The sequence below is a fragment of the Thermobia domestica genome, chromosome 2, assembly GCF_964235325.1.
Source record: "Thermobia domestica chromosome 2, izTheDome1.hap1.1, whole genome shotgun sequence".
Taxonomy (NCBI): Eukaryota; Metazoa; Arthropoda; class Insecta; order Zygentoma; family Lepismatidae; genus Thermobia; species Thermobia domestica.
The window spans coordinates 211,564,874-211,578,037 of NC_137455.1; the positions used below are offsets into that span (position 1 = coordinate 211,564,874).

The 13,164-nt window shown below is 36.0% G+C and overlaps 1 protein-coding gene across 1 annotated transcript in view; it reads left to right on the forward strand.

Moving 5' to 3' along the window:
* The window catches only part of LOC145678375 (limbic system-associated membrane protein-like), a 558,076-nt gene that overhangs the window by 91,723 nt on the left and 453,189 nt on the right, over positions 1-13,164 (forward strand). The gene's annotated exons all lie outside the window — the stretch shown is intronic.

The following is a 13,164-nucleotide window of genomic DNA, read 5'->3' on the forward strand; positions in this document are numbered from 1 at the left end:
GCGACCGGACGACGATTTCTCCAATCAGGCTCTTCAGCGGCAAAGGTGTTATCGTTGCTGGCGGGCCGCCATCGGGAAAGAGTTGTAAAACGCATAAGCGGAAAATGCCCACATCCCGCCTTGACATCACCTGTGTTGACGGCCTGGCCGTTGAAGTAGGCCGCTGAAATTATCAATGGGTTAGGCATATACGAGCATTAACTGCCGCAGTCGTTTCGTCTACTGTCTGCCGACCCTTTTCCGATTCGTTTTAAAAGGATAACCAGCCTACTGTATTACCTGTGAAACTTACTTTCCATATACTGTTCCGCTTGCAGGTTCTATAGTACAAGAGTTATCTTACTAGTCGGCGAACCGCCAACGTTTCGCCGCCTGTCCGAGCATCCTTGTCGAGGTAGGCTCGTCCGCTGTTGCCCGACTTTCCTCCGGCTCCTTTACTTGTCGGCACGCCGCCAGCGTTTCGGCGTCTTTCCGACAACATTTGCTGCTGTCGGCTTGTCCGCTGTTTGGTGTCCCCTTCCAAAGTGTTTGTCAAGGATCCTCTCGTACTTGTAATTTAATTTTAAAAATGTACTTCTCATATACCCTTTACGTGCAGTCTCTTTACTACATTTCTTTTCATACATTTAACTTTTTTTTATGGACAGAACGCCCTCAGCGTTTCGACGTCTTTACAACCATCATTTGCCGAAGCTCGTTCCGTCCGCTGTATGTTGACTTTCGACCAATTACGTTTACTCAAGACATATTTAATGGAATTAGTGTCCACTCACAACAAAAACCTTCGGACAGTTTCAATTTTTACGCTATCATTAAAGAAGATACAGGCTCTATTCATTTTCCAAAATTCGACTCCATGCCGCTGGTACGCGATATCAAAACTTTCGCCGACGTCGTGCCGATATTGTTTTTCCAAAAATTGCCGGCAGTATCTTTTTGCAGTCGTCGTCCGACTGTCTGCCGACTGTTTCGAGAAAGCTTTATACGAGGGAAATTACCTTCTAACTATTTTTCTTTTGGTGAACGACTCTGTTTTTGCTCGTCGCGGTCTAAAATCGCGCGGAAAGACGCCGGTGTCCGGCGCCATCAGTCCGATCGCGGCATCTGGTTGGCATGGACAAATTATCCGACTGTAGGCGGCAGGATCCTGATGGGGTACTATTATGTTCGCACTTGTCGCTAAAATTGCATGTATTAGAGTTAAATTGAGGGGGTGAGAGCAACAGTGATATAACCCACATTTTTAAAATTCGAGAAAAATCAAGTTAAACTTAAACACATGTGGTTTTCTGTACAATAAAGCACAAGTGGTTGAATGTGTCATACATTGTACATGCATACATTGTATAAAAAACATTTATTTAAGTTTAACTTGATTGTTCTCCATTTTTAAAAATGTGGGTTAGACCACTGTTGCGCTCACGTCTCAATTGCAAAACCAAAGAAGAAGAAGAAGAAGTTTTTGATTTAATTTTAGTGTAACGTTCCTATTTAGCTCCCCAGCCATGTGATAGGTACCTACGACTTGAAATGGAATCCGAATCTGCACTCAGAATGCTGGTACCACCACTTTTCAATTTGAAAGATCTAATATACAGAACCGTTTAACTACATTTAAGCTAAGATGATTAAGTCTTCAGCTATCAACCTGAGAACTATTTACGATTTAAAATGAAGGTGCTAAGTTAGTGCTGGTACAACAATTATTACATCTTCAGTCTAATATATGCAATCATGTGAGCTACCGTTGTGCTGATTTGAGCTCAAACACGATTCACTTTTGAACTATCATCCTTAAAGTATTATTTATTAAAGTGTGGTGCTAAGTTAATTTCTCAATTTCCAATTTTCAAAATCAATGGTTGAGCTGAAGCAGTTAACAGTTGAGTTGTCAACTTGACATTGTTATTCATGATTTAAAATGGAGTGCTAATATAATGCTGTCATCCTTACTATTCAATTTTCAAAGTGTAATGCCTTTGAGGTATGTTTGAGCATGTAGGAACTTAATGAATTACGTTTTGAGTCGCCAGTTTTAGAGAGTCACTAACCACTTAATTGTGGTGATAGGTGGTTATCTGTAGTAAGGTGATGTTGGAATACACATTATCCAATTTTTAAAAAAATTATATTCGCAATCGTTTTAGGTGGTTTGAGCTGAAAGAACTAAGTGTGTAACTATTATCTTTAGAGAGTTAATTATGATTTAAAGTGGAAGTGCTATGTTAATGCTAATATTCCTACTTTTTACTCATAAAAATCTAATATACGCAAATGTTTGAGCTACATTTAAGCTGGCTCGAATTGAAGGAATTATTTTTTGAGCTATGTCTCTAAGAGTGTTATTCTTTACTTTAAATGGTGATTTGGTGTTTGGTAATCTTAAGCATGCTTTCACTTCTTTTACTCATAAGAACTTTAATATTAGAAAAAATAAACTAAATATGTAAAGCTTATATTCAACATAATCATGTGATTTGCATTTGAGGTGGTTTGAGCTGAAGGAATTAAGTTCTGGAGCTATCATTCTGAGCGAATTATTTAGTATACGTATTGGTTTGAGCTGAAGGAATTAAAAGTTGAGCTGTCAATTTGAGATAGTTATTCACGATTTTAAATATGGTATTAATTTAATGCTGTTATTCCCAATATTCAATTTTCAAAATTTAATATATGCAAGCCTTTGAGATATATTTGACTGCGTTGGAGCTGAATGAATTATGTCTTGAGCTACCATTCTTAGAGAGTTACTAACCACTTATTTTGCGTCGCTTTACTTGGTATCCATCTCAAAGTGATTTCGCAACACAAAGTATTAAATTTTCAAAATTTTATATACGCAAACGTTTGAGGTGGTTTGACCTGAAAGTACTAAGTGTTTAATTATTACCTTGAGAGAGTTCATTACGACTAAAGTGAGAGTATACTATGTTAATGCTAACACTACCACTTTTCAATCATCAAAATCTAGTATCTACAATCGTTTGAGCTACATTTGAGCTGGTTTGAATTGAAGAAATTAAGTTTTGAGTTACCTCTCAGAGAGAGTTATTCCTCACTAGAAGTATTTATTTGTTTTTCTAGTGATCTCAAGCATGCTTTCACATTTTTATATTCCTAACATGTTAAATATCTTTCTAGAAAACATAAATAAAATAAATTGAATATGATAAAATTATTTCCAATTTTGGATCCTTCCACTTCTATTATAAAAATATCTGAACTGTTTAAGAATATTAATGATTCCAATTCCCTTCTGATTCTTGTCGGAGCAAGCTAATATTATGAGATAAAATTACACCTACATTCTATTAAAAAATTCCAAGTTGTTTTAGAGTGCAAACATGGGTCACATCTCTTGAATAGAAATAGCTGAAATGCAAATTCAACTTTGACTTAATCCATTCGCCGAATACTGCTCCAGGGATTGAATGCATATACGTATTATGATATGTTATGCATCGTCTCGAAAGATTCATAGTTTGCATTGTTACAGTTGTTTAATCGCATCTGGTTGGATGAAATATTACCATCTCGATGGTGGGAGGTTCTGATACATCTAATCTTGAAACCAGAAAAAAAAGCACGAGCAGCATGAGTTAGAGTTCCATTGTTCTTACGAGCTGTACTAATAAACTTTTCGAGCTCATAATGAACAGGAGTCTCGTTTTGTATCTAGAATCAAACTCTTTGTTGAGTAAGTTTCAGTGTGGTTTTCGATACACTATAGACAATCTTGCTCACCTTTAAAGCTAGATTCAAGAAACCTTCTTGGATCCTCATCACTTTGTTGATATATTTTTCGATTTGGAACAGGCCTATGACAGAACTTGGTTTTACTACGAAGTGGCACTTTCCATTTAAAAACAGCTATATAACTGTAATCTTCGTGGCCACATGGCGGAATTTATAAACAATATCTTTGATGAACTTTATTTCAAGATGTGTTTTTTCAATAAGGTGTGGCTGCCTCACATCTTGTATTTTGGTGTTGGTTTCACTGTTCTTTACCCACATTTGGAAAGCACTATGGCAGATCGTCAAAACCTAACAAGCTGTTGGCAAGATGCTTATTCCAACTTTCTGGCATCACAATTTGAAACCATTAAATTCTAATATATTGTCGGCCTTCCATATTCTATGCACAACCATCATAATGATTAAGCGAACGAAATCATTGTTAATGTCCGGCGACCTGTTCTGTTGTTTGCTCCGTGCCTTTTACGTCAGCCCAACGGGTTCGTTTCAAAAGTAACGGGTGGTCGTAATGTTTTGACTGGTGAGTGTATCAGGAGACTGGATAACAAGGAAGCAGGGATATGCTATTCTTCGAAAAAGATTCGCACATTACGAGATTTATATAAGCGGGCATTCTTCTGCTGAAATATGGTATTCTGTAATTGCCTGAAAGACTTGCCAGAATAAGACTTTTAAGATAATAGAACGAAGTCTTTCGGTTTTACGTCCCACGATTATGCCGGCTAGGCTAAAGGAGATGGTCATGATGATAAAAGAATGAAATGGTGGAATGAATAAAATGGGGGGAAACGGAAGAACCCCGAGAAAACCCACTTACACAGTGTTTGTCCACCACAAAGTCCACTTGGCACGAGCTGGAATCGAACCATGGACCCGAAGCACCAGAGGTGAACGCTCTACCTCTGAGCTACCGTGGCCCCATATAATAGAATGAAGAATTAAATTATTCACGTATACAGTTTATATAATTGGTGTGAAATATTTAGTTTACCATTCAATGATAAACTTTGGGATAGAAGATCATATCAAATGGTGAGCGGTCCGGGTTTCGATTCCCGGTGGGGACACTCCTTCGAAAAAGTGTAGAAAGCTTTTTCATGCCAGCCATCCTGAATGAGGTTGCCAACCATCCTGAATTAGGTTTTCCTCGGTTTTCCTCATTCACACCACGCAAATGCCGGAGTGGTACCTAACTTATAGGCCCCAGACCATAGATACGAAAAACCCTGAGAGCTAAATCCTAAATCCTAGATACTAAATGGTTTACTCTTTGTTATTTTAGACAGAGTGTGTTTTCTTTAAAATATCTGCAAGAAAGTTGGGTATCAAAATGTATAAAACACGCAACGAATAGATATAAATTCTAACAAATATCCCTAAAGAATGTGCTGAAAGTGTTTACCATTAATTGAGATACGCATGCAGTTTATGATGAATGAGTTTGTTCGATGACATATTCGCGTTAACAGTAGCTGTACTGATATTTTATTTCAGCTGATCTAGAGTTTTCAGGTTGTTCTTGTATACTTCTGTTTCGAATAAAAAAGAGAAGAATTGGGATTAGAAGCAATGAGAGATAAGAGCAAAAAAATCATCTCATATGAACTTATTAACAAATACAATATCACGCATTGGTTAATATTCTACAACTTATTCCTCTAACAGAGTCATGGTGAATTAAGTAAAGTGAATGACTTAGTCAAGTCATGTACTTTGAATAAAGATACTTCATACCTATATACATTTAAGGGATTTATTTCCAAAGTTTCAAACGGAACATCAAAAAAGGTAAAGTTTCATCCCGTTCCGTATAACTCCGGAGGAGTATTTCAAACATTCATGTAGACCGAGGTAGCCCTCTTTGAGTATCAAAAGTCACTATTGTCCCCATTACACGTCAAAAATCCCCTTTGTGCCCTTACATCCATAAATTAAATAAAATATTTTGTCCTAGCACTCGTCATACTCTATTTGTAAAGTAAAGGATATTTTCTTTGACTGCAAGGAAAAGAAAAGTAACATGCTAGTAAATGCCATGCCAATAGTTCCTTTCGTTCTAAAAGAAGTATGATAATAGTAAAAAAAAAAAAAAAAATTAACTTCATTCCCTCTTAAGAGGACAATTTTGCGAAACGTTTTATCCAGAATATAAAATTCACTGGAAATATTTGTTAAAAATTCAAGTTTCTAGTTGCATCGCTTTCAGATATATTGTAAAAGTCAATAAAATTTCTAACCAGCCCTGCACTCTTGATGTTGAATTTTGCAAAACCTCGCCTTATCTACTGTCTAGGGTTTAAGGAGATTTGTACGAGTTGTAGGTTCAAAGTTTCGAAGTCACCATAATGTACAAGTCAATGAGTTAATATATATTTTAATGATTGATTGTGGCAATGTTTAACCACCATTATGATGAGAAATTAAAGCATTTGTACACAAATTTGAAAAATGTCAAAATGCAAAGTATATATTTTTAAGGAACAACATACGTATCTGGAATAATAATTCAATTAAGCAACGATGACTTCATCATACATCACGTCGATGCTCTTGATTAAGTATATCGAACATCGACGTGATGCGCGGTTTTTAATCCATATATGCAAACTACATAGTCTGCCGCACAAATTAAACAGACAACACCCGAACAAATGTCCCTCGGAGCACGAATACTTGATTGTTAACCCGCAGTCTCTGGTGTGTTATATGCGCATTTTGAAACCAGAGAGAATGACACTCACATACACACAAACTAATAAAAAGACATTGATTTTATCAGAGACCACATTGTAATGCAGCTATGGACTGAAAATCTCTCGCTAGTGCAACTGTCTGGGATGAGATATTAGACTGCTATGTATATCAGCAACGCAGCATCCGAAACGAGAACACACACGAAAGATGAAATCACACTGGTCTGCGTGGTAACTCTCTCATAGCTTAGAAAAGTAAATTAAAAGAAAAACAGAATACAAAAAATGCATAATGGGAATGTATCCGCAAGTGTTAAAATAATAAATAGAAAAGATATAGTGCCTGCATCTGATTAAATTACCAATAAAATAATATAAGTGTGAAGGTTCATACAAGAAGATTAATAATGTCACGATGTATTTTTTTTCTATTCCTATTCCTATTCCTACAAAGATTTATTGCGAAGAGAATAGAAATGTTTAAATTGAAATATAAACGGTTTGAAAAACTTTCATATTTTAAATAACTAGTTGTGAGATATTAAGACTTCAGTAAACTTCAGAACTTATTGAAATCTAATAACACATACAGCGAGAAGAATAGGAGAAAAAAATAAACTTGCTATAGTTCTATTGCTAAATGGAATAGGAAGACAATAATAATAATTAGTAATTATAATAGTAGTTTGTTAGATTCAAATTCATATTACTGTCGGTAATGTAAGTGATGATTCATATGTACAACTTTCGTCAATAATTTAGACATCTCTTTGAACATATACGAAATATATTGTTAAACGTTCTAGTATATACATTTCAGATGAAAGGACATGATTAATTAACGAATTGTGGTATATGGAACCTGTAGAATTAATGCCGTATTCACAAGGGTTCTCCATTGGCTTTTGTTTTTAGCGAATCGGGTCCAGTTTCTATTTTGTATTCCTATTTTTGCAACACCCATTGCGGAGGTCTTCCTAATGGTCTTTTATTGATTGGGTTTCTAATTAAAATTTTGAAAGTGTCTCTAGTTTCTTCCATTCTGTCCACATTGCCTGCCCAACTGAGCCTTCTAAACTTAATGACCCTAACAGTGTTAGGTAAACGGTATAAAGTGCGCGGTGGCTCAGTGGTAGAACGTTCATCTCGGGTGCTTCGGGGTCCCTGGTTCGATCCCAGCTCGCGCCGTGTGGACTTTGTGGTGGACAAACACGTTGGTCGTGGGTTTTCTCGAGATTCTCCTGTTCCTCCCACTTCCTTCATTCCACCATTTCATAGTGCAGTCGCTTGGCACAAAAATATTTCTATTCTGGATACCAGTATGAAACTTGGCACATTTATTAATTATAACATGTTGAATCAAAATCCGCCGGGACACAAAAACGATGATCACCCCGTCGGACAGAATTCAAGATGGCGTCCAAAATGGCGGCAAAAACTGAAAATACTCCATTTTTGCCGTCCTTCGTGCCAGTTTATATTTTCATTGGCATTCTAAATTCAAATAACGAGCTTTTAAAAGTATTAAGGTAATATATTTACAAATATAAAGAATTATGGCATATTTACATCCATTTTAATGCAAAATTAAACATGCTATTTACTGTAATAACAACGAAAGAATCGTTTTTTAAATTTTGAATGACGTGTTCAGACGTTATAAGTAAATCCAAAGCTATTATTGTAGTTAAGTGTTAACTATCTGTTTTTAAGTTATCTCATGTTGCAATCTCATGTTGTTTAAGTAATCTCAATAATCTCATGGACTGATGTTTTAGTTGATGCTAGAACAACATCAACTGGACAAGCTGAATCGCTTCTATCGTGCTCTCATGTCAAGCGCGCTCACTATGCTCACCAAGTAACAGTGTCTGCACTATATATTTTGAAAACAAGCATACGAAGCATATAAATATATCAATGTCTCTGAAGGAATGTCAGATTTTAACGAATGGTGTTATCTACGCAATGAAGAATCTCTGCAATTTATTTTCTGGTCAATATCTATGGAACTACAGATTGTATTGCTCTCTTTCTTACAAAATGTGCGTGAAGGAAATTTTGTACAATTAAAAACTATTCTGGAAGATATATGTCCCTGGATATTTGTTTTAGATCGCACAAACTATGCCCGCTGGTTGCCAGTTTTCATCAAAACACTGAAAGAACTGGAGATGCGCCATCCGTTTATATATAAAGAATTCATGAAAGGCAAATTCGTAAGTCAGAAGAGCAATCGAGCATTTTCAGCAATGGCGGATGACCATTTGCATGAGCAAAATAACAAATAAGTTAAAGGAATTTGTGGAGCAATAGGACTTTTTGACATACCTGCTGCACTTTTGAAATGGATGGTTGCAGGGCCAGATGTTGTAAAAATGATATCTGACTTTGAAGAACAGTTTTCAGTTTTCGATGGTGAAGAAGATGCAGATGATGAAAATGATGTACAGCATAAGGAAAGCAGCAAAGCTTTTGGAAAGATATAAGGAACACGTTTTAGATGTTGTAGCTTCCTTTAGAAACCATGGTAACCCATTTGAAGAAGATATAATAACAACAGCAGTTAGCAAAACATGTGCAACAAAACATGAAGAGAAGTCGGTCAGAGAAGCCAGGAATCTTGGAAGATGTCTGTATGAAAATTTTGTACAAGAGAGGTTGATTGACGGGAAAAACATCAATTCATACAGTAATTAAAAGGTGTAATTTAGTGTCATTTAACAACAGAATGACAAAGGGAAAATCTAAACTTCAAATGCAAACAACAGTCCTTAGAAAGCATATATTATGCAAATTGTATGTGGCGAGTCAGATTAGGCAACCTGACGTTACAACATTTTTTTCTCACGAAACTCACCCATATCCTCCCTCTATTAGCGAGTTCGGCAAACTTCGCAAACCAAGAAAGTCTGACATTATTACGTGTTTATCTTCAGATGTTTGTGAGAATCATGACAGTGACTGTAGTATTTCATTTTGCTCGGCTATTGTTATAGATGGTGCTGCCCTTATACATTCTCTTACTCCAGGTTCATTTAAAACATTTGGAGAATTTGCAACCAAAATATTTCGACCTGCCCTAGAATCTCACCTGCAGAAATTTGATAGAGTTGATGTAGTATTTGACAGATACTTGGCAAGAAGTCGTAAGGCTGACACTCGTTTGAAACGAGGTTCTGGAGAAAAAATGTTAATCAAAAGAACACCATTCCCAAGGGTATTTAGAAAATTTTTGCAAGTTGATGAAAATAAAAAGCAACGTTTCCACTTACTTGCTTCTGAAATTGAATCACTGGAAGTTGGTGGTAAGGTTGTTAATTGCACTGATGAAGACCTCATAATTTGAGTAGGATCCTACCATAACAACAACCAACTGTCTTCTTGTTCACATCAAGAAGCAGATACAACAATTCTTATACATGTGAAAGATGCAGTTTTATGTGGCCACAAAAATGTAATTTCAACAGTAGATTCAAATGTAATAATAATTGCTGCAGTGGGCCTGAAGGAGTTGCAGGCTCTCGATTTGCAGAACTTGCACTTTATTTACGGTGTTGGCAAAAACAGAAAACAGTTTTCACTCTGTGAAATGTTACAAAATGTATGTCCTGAAACTTGTGAAGCATTGCCGTTTTTTCATGCCTACACGGGTTGTGGCACAGTATCTTCTTTTCATGGGGTTAGTAAAACTAAACCTTGGAATGTGTGGAAGATACTGCCAGAACTAACGGACGTCTTTATTCGATTGTCTACCTCATTCATTTTATCTGATGATCTTTTTGATATGATACAGTATTTTACAGTGCTTCTGTATGACACAACCAGCGCAACAAAAACAGTCAATGAATGCAGAAGGATACTTTTCACACAGAAGAATAGATCCCTTGAAAATATACCCCCTGCTGAAGATGCTTTAAGATATCACTTGAAAAGAACAATGTTTCAAGCCAGTATTTGGAGACAGTGTCTACAGCGTCAGACTGACATTCCTGATGTTACCGACTGGGGATGGAAAGTCTCAGATTCCCCACCATGGCTTACACCATTATGAACAGTTCTTCCAGAAGTATCAATGAAATGTTCGGAATTAACCTGCTGCCACTGCAAAACAATGTGTATGAACAAATGCAAATGTCAAAGCTTGAACATGCAGTGTATCGCCTTATGCTCTTGTGACGGACAATGTATACAGTGAGTGAGTTATTGATAGATAAGACTTAGACAAGCATTCCATCTCTAGTAGAGAACGATTAAAATACAGTACTCTTTAAAATTGTTCGCAATTTCTTAAAAAAAAGAAAGGAAGGAAGGAATATTCATTAAGGTTACATTCTTATTTTAGCAAATTTCGAAATAAAAAAGAATAGATTTGAAACACACTTTTGTACATATAATTTTATTTTTAATATTCTACTTGATGATGATGATGGGTGTTCTGTCCGAGGGAAGGTAGTTGGCCCGAAAGTCCCTGGGCAAGGTTAACCCATGGTGGTTTTGCCATTGCCTTCCATGGGATGATGAAGACGTTCTAAGGACGGCTCCTACTGTTTTATCGAAGGGTCCGAACCACTTGTGTCCCCACCGGGAATCGCACTCGGAACCTCTTGATTGCAAGGCGACGAGTGGAGCCACCCATCCACCAGGGCACTATATTCTATCTTAACACGCAATAATTTAGTAAATGCTCCCATATTATTTAATTTTACTCCCTTTACTTTCTATTTATCATCCTACTTCCAAAGAACTTAATTGCAATCATTATCCCCCTACCCTCCTTTTATAGAAGCTCCTATGACTTGTGTCCCGGTGGTTTTTTATTGTGTATTACCATCTAAATAACTATGCCAAATTTTATTCTGGTATCCCGAAAAGAAATATTCTTATTGAAATTTGTACCAAGCGACTGCACTATCATTCATTTCTCATAATCACCGTTTCCTCTAGCCTAACCGGCATAACCGTGGGACGTTAAACTGAAAGATTCATTTCGTTTTCATTTCGTTTGTCATTTTCAAGGGCAAGAGACTGAAAGTAGTGATAGTATGCCACCAGAATCCGATGTGTATATTACGGAATCAGGATGAGTGAACGAGGTACCTTTCAAGAAATGGGTGGAACATCTCCGCAAACATCGAAGTCCTGGTAAAGTTATTTTAATTATGGATGGGCATTGCTCGCACACATCCCTGTCTGTAGTAGATATGTGTGAAAAATGTAATATAAAAGTGTTATTGTTGCCACCTCACACAACATGTGTTCTTCAGCCGCTTGATGTGCGTGTTTTTAAGCCATTAAAGGCATATTTCAATCAGCAGGCAAAAAAAAAAAAAAAAATTATTTGTGGCATTTGCATGTCACGATCATTGTGATCCAATTTCCCCCAACACTGATCCGATTTACCCTATAACGTTGGGGTAAATCGGATCGAACTATCATCTGTTACAAAGTGAAATTTTTGGGGTAAGGACTATTAAATTTTAAAACTTTTCATTACAGTCTATTAGATGAAGGTTCACTTATTATTATACATGTACTTTTCGTTTAAGTAGAAGCATAATAATCTTCCAATTTGATGTTTTCTGCAAAAGTGATCCGATTCCCCCTACCTACCCTATATTTTTCCTTGATGCTTTCCTATGAAATATTGTGCAGAAATGTCTTTAGGTAGTAATTACTGATCTTGTGTTATGGAATTTAAGGCACTATTCACGCTTTTCTGCTGTTAAAGTTATTCTCACAAATAATCCCATGGCTATCAAAATGATGTCCTATGGTTTCTCACTATATGTGAGACAAAACTTGGAGAGTTTCTCCTTTCACGCTATGTGTTTTAATGCTATATATTTCTCTTATATTTTTAGCACATCATGCGAACGAATCAGGAGATTATTTATGCTAGCCCTGTATAGACTATATATTTGTTTTAATAGTATTAGAATTTTAACGTTATAAAGTCATTGCTGATGTTAATCATGTTTTAATTATTGACAATATTCTAATTATTTTCGTTGTTTTATTTTATTATTTTTACATTGTTTAGAATGATACTTTAATTTAGTAATAAATATGTTTAGTGCATAACGTAATTCATGAAAGGAGTCCGCCGCATATGCCATCAGCTACTGATGCCATATGGTAAAATTGCAGAAGACGTCAGTCAGCGTCTATCACAAATGAGAAACATAGCGTTAGTCTCCTTTTTGTTGACAAGAAAGCAAAGAACATTCCTCATAAAACTAAAGAATAGAGACATACTTATTCAACACGTACGTATAATTAATTCCAGTGACGGTAAAATTGTCCCTGACTCTCACTTGCAGAACCAAGAAACTATCCTTATGAGAATGTAATTTCAGAACTTGAGAGGGTACACGCAATGCGGGGTCGTTAATTATTATTTTACTGATTAATTTATTATTTTTTGTCATAGACCTATTCTTAAATTTTTTGGAATGAATTTTTATCACAATCTGACATGAATCTACTCAAAAGTTTACAAAATTTTAAATAAAAATTCAATCTATAGATTAATTACGTAATCATCTGATAAGACATGGAGAATATGTACACTCATGTCCAAAATTATTGTCGCATATCTATAAATATGTTGTTGAAGGAATATAATTTGATAACAAATTGGCCGGATATTTCTTATAATGTTAGTATGTGTATAATCGGCAAAGACATATACACGGTGTATATGGCAAAA